Genomic DNA, 4,017 nt, shown 5'->3' with positions numbered 1-4,017 from the left:
GAATGAGCCAAGAAAGAGCGGTGCGGGGCCGGTCGGAGCGCACCCTTTTCTCGGTGGCTGGCGGGCGAGAGAGTGCTGCGTCGCCGGCATCGGCGTCGAAAGAAGCCGAGCCGAAAAAAGTTAAAGTACAAACGTGCAAGCATACTAACCTAACCCTAGGTAAGACATGTCAGAGCGAAAGACAGTAATTTCGAATGAGCCAAGAAAGAGCGGTGCGGGGCTGGTCGGAGCGCACCCTTTTCTCGGTGGCTGGCGGGCGAGAGAGTGCTGCGTCGCCGGCATCGGCGTCGAAAGAAGCCGAGCCGAAAAAAGTTAAAGTACAAACGTGCAAGCATACTAACCTAACCCTAGGTAAGGCATGTCAGAGCGAAAGACAGTAATTTCGAATGAGCCAAGAAAGAGCGGTGCGGGGCCGGTCGGAGCGCACCCTTTTCTCGGTGGCTGGCGGGCGAGAGAGTGCTGCGTCGCCGGCATCGGCGTCGAAAGAAGCCGAGCCAAAAAAAGTTAAAGTACAAACGCGATGCTAATGAGCGAGCCGTTGTCTCGACTAATATGTAGGGGGCGTTCGATCGAGCGTCTGGCTTGAGCGCTTGTCGGCCTAGCAGAACGGTCGCATTGTTATGCCCGGGTTTTAGGCACCGCTGCAGGCGGCCGGCAGAGCTCTTGTTTGTGCGAAACTGAATGGATCGAGCCCGAGAGAGGGCGAGCAAAGAAAAAACGCAAATCGCTCCGCCTGGCACTGCCGGCGAGAGCGTGGACGTCGCGGCCAGCGACTGTCGAAGCTGAGTACGGCCGCAGGCGATCGCCTCGGTCTTAAACGAATGCGACGAGCACGCGCCGGGCGGCCCAGCAAGGGCCGAGCGCAGCTGTCGCAGCTATCTGGTTGATCCTGCCAGTAGTGATATGCTTGTCTCAAAGATTAAGCCATGCAGGTGCAAGTACGAGTTCTCGTAAAGCGAAACTGCGAATGGCTCATTAAATCAGTCTTGGTTTATTTGGTCTCGTAAGCGAAGTGGATAACTGTGGTAATTCTAGAGCTAATACATGCATTAAGCGCCGACTTCGGGAGGCGCGCTTTTATCAGATCAAAACCGACCGGGTTCGTCCTGTGACGTTTGATGACTCTGGATAACCACGCGGATCGTACGGTCTCTGCACCGACGACGTATCATTCAAGTGTCTGCCCTATCAACTGTCGAAGGTACGCTACGTGCCTACCTTTGTGATAACGGGTAACGGGGAATCAGGGTTCGATTCCGGAGAGGGAGCCTGAGAAACGGCTACCACATCCAAGGAAGGCAGCAGGCGCGCAAATTACCCATTCCCGACACGGGGAGGTAGTGACGAAAAATAACAATACAGGACTCTAACGAGGCCCTGTAATTGGAATGAGTACATCCTAAAACTCTTAACGAGTATCCATTGGAGGGCAAGTCTGGTGCCAGCAGCCGCGGTAATTCCAGCTCCAACAGTGTATGCTAAAGTTGTTGCGGTTGAAAAGCTCGTAGTTGGATTTTGGGCGAGCGCCGCCGGTCCGTCGCAAGGCGTGTCACTGGTTGCGTTCGCCTCACCTTCGGTTCTCCGTCGGTGCTCTTGACTGAGTGTCGGCGGTGGCCGATAAGTTTACTTTGAAAAAATTAGAGTGTTCAAAGCAGGCTGTTCGCCTGCATAGTGTTGCATGGAATAATGGAATAGGACCTCGGTTCTATTTTGTTGGTTTTCGGAGCACGAGGTAATGATTAAGAGGGACAGACGGGGGCGTCCGTACTCTGCCGTTAGAGGTGAAATTCTTGGATCGGCGGAAGACGAACTACTGCGAAAGCATTCGCCAAGAATGTTTTCTTTAATCAAGAGCGAAAGTCAGAGGTTCGAAGACGATCAGATACCGTCCTAGTTCTGACTATAAACGATGCCAACTAGCGATCGGGAGGCGTTACCATGACGACCTTTCCGGCAGCTTCCGGGAAACCAAAGTCTTTGGGTTCCGGGGGAAGTATGGTTGCAAAGCTGAAACTTAAAGGAATTGACGGAAGGGCACCACCAGGAGTGGAGTCTGCGGCTTAATTTGACTCAACACGGGGAAACTCACCCGGCCCGGACACAGGTAGGATTGACAGATTGAGAGCTCTTTCTTGATTCTGTGGGTGGTGGTGCATGGCCGTTCTTAGTTGGTGGAGCGATTTGTCTGGTTAATTCCGATAACGAACGAGACTCTGGCATGCTAAATAGTTACGCGACCTTCTCGGTCGGCGTCTAACTTCTTAGAGGGACTAGTGGCGTTTAGCCACACGAGATTGAGCAATAACAGGTCTGTGATGCCCTTAGATGTCCGGGGCCGCACGCGCGCTACACTGAGTGAAGCAGCGAGTGTCTAACCTAGGCCGAAAGGTCCGGGTAACCCGTTGAACCTCATTCGTGATTGGGATAGGGACTTGCAATTGTTTCCCTTGAACGAGGAATTCCCAGTAAGCGCAAGTCATCAACTTGCGTTGATTACGTCCCTGCCCTTTGTACACACCGCCCGTCGCTACTACCGATTGAATGGTTTAGTGAGATCCTTGGATCGGCCCCGTCGCGGCTGGCAACGGCCGCGTCGGCGTGTCGAGAAGACGATCAAACTTGATCATTTAGAGGAAGTAAAAGTCGTAACAAGGTTTCCGTAGGTGAACCTGCGGAAGGATCATTACCGAAGGTGGTGGTAGGCCCCGGCCGACCGCGCACTGAATTGTCTTTGGGTGCCGCCGAGAGGGCGGCCGTCAATCGGGGTTCCGCCCCGTGCGACACGCGTAACACGTTGGCATAGCAAGGCAGCCGAGTGCGATGGTGGCTTCTGGGCACCGCGCTCGATGTGCCGCCGGCCCAGCCCGGCGGTCGCTCGGCGCCGTTTGTTGGTGTTTTTGTGCAGTTGTTGTCGGTGGTGGTTTTGTGGTCGATCCCACAGTGTGACGTCCGCGCGCTTCGGCGCCGGGCGAAACGTCGAGGACGACTCTTAACGGTGGATCACTCGGCTCGCGAGTCGATGAAGGACGCAGCCAAGTGAGAGAAGTAATGTGAATTGCAGAACACATTGAACGTCGACCTTCTGAACGCGAATTGCGGTCTCGGGTCAATCCCGGGACCGCGTCTGCCTCAGGGTCGCGTTCGTCCTCACCCGAGGGCCGTCGCCTGGCCTCTGCGAAGACGGCCGGGCGTCGCCCCAAGTTGAAGCGGTCGCCGAGCTTTCTCGGCGCGACCGCGTGTCCCGTACACCGCCGGCCCCTCGACGTGTTCAACTACGTTCGAGGGGCGGGTCCAGGTCGGTCGGTCCGGTCACGAGATCAAGACCGACCGTGGGCCAAGGCGGCGACGGTACGCGCTCGGTCGGCGCCGGCGGCGACGACTTGCGATGCCAGCGGGCCGTGTAAGAAGCGGCCCGCTTGACACATACGACCTGAGTTCAGGCGAGAGCACCCGCTGAATTTAAGCATATTATTAAGCGGAGGAAAAGAAACCAACAGGGATTCCCTGAGTAACGGCGAGTGAACCGGGAAGAGTCCAGCGTCGAATCTGCGCGCTTTTCGAGCGCGCCGAGTTGTGACGTACGGAAGTCCCAGTGCGGCTGACGGCGAGCGCCGGTGTCCTTCTGATCGAGGCCTCGTCCCACGGCGGGTGTTAGGCCCATAGGGGCGCTTGCCTTGGCCGCTTCGGGTCTTCTCGGAGTCGGGTTGTTTGGGAATGCAGCCCAAAGCGGGTGGTAAACTCCACCTAAGACTAAATACGGTCGCGAGACCGATAGCGGACAAGTACCGTGAGGGAAAGTTGAAAAGCACTTTGAAGAGAGAGTTCAAGAGTACGTGAAACCGTTGAGAGGCAAACGGGAGGGCCCGTCAGGTCGCCGGCTCGCTTTCAGTTGGGTGCGGGGGCGCGCCGTCTCGGTTCGCGGACGCTTAAGGCGCCGCTGCCGTCGCCGTTCGGCTGGCTTGTCGTTCGCCTGCACTGTACGCAGTGCCGGTGTTCGGCGGGCTGCCGCTTCGGTGG

The 4,017-nt window shown here is 56.7% G+C and overlaps 3 non-coding genes across 3 annotated transcripts in view; all 3 read left to right on the top strand.

Annotated features, from left to right (window-relative positions):
* Positions 1 to 876: 876 nt before the first annotated feature.
* Positions 877 to 2,686, top strand: LOC144432271 (small subunit ribosomal RNA). Its single transcript, XR_013480507.1, has one exon. It is a non-coding gene; the product is annotated as a small subunit ribosomal RNA (ribosomal RNA).
* Positions 2,687 to 2,984: 298 nt separating this feature from the next.
* On the top strand, positions 2,985 to 3,138 carry LOC144432248 (5.8S ribosomal RNA). Its single transcript, XR_013480484.1, has one exon. It is a non-coding gene; the product is annotated as a 5.8S ribosomal RNA (ribosomal RNA).
* A 288-nt stretch (positions 3,139 to 3,426) lies between these two features.
* Positions 3,427 to 4,017, top strand: part of LOC144432290 (large subunit ribosomal RNA) — a 3,515-nt gene continuing 2,924 nt past the window's right edge. Inside the window, exon 1 of the ribosomal RNA XR_013480523.1 lies at positions 3,427 to 4,017. This exon is cut by the window's right edge and continues 2,924 nt beyond it. This is a non-coding gene — a ribosomal RNA (large subunit ribosomal RNA).

This window comes from Styela clava, chromosome 14, assembly GCF_964204865.1.
Source record: "Styela clava chromosome 14, kaStyClav1.hap1.2, whole genome shotgun sequence".
In the NCBI taxonomy this organism is placed as follows: Eukaryota; Metazoa; Chordata; class Ascidiacea; order Stolidobranchia; family Styelidae; genus Styela; species Styela clava.
Note: the sequence above shows the minus strand (reverse complement) of the source record. Positions and strands in the feature narration are given on the sequence as shown.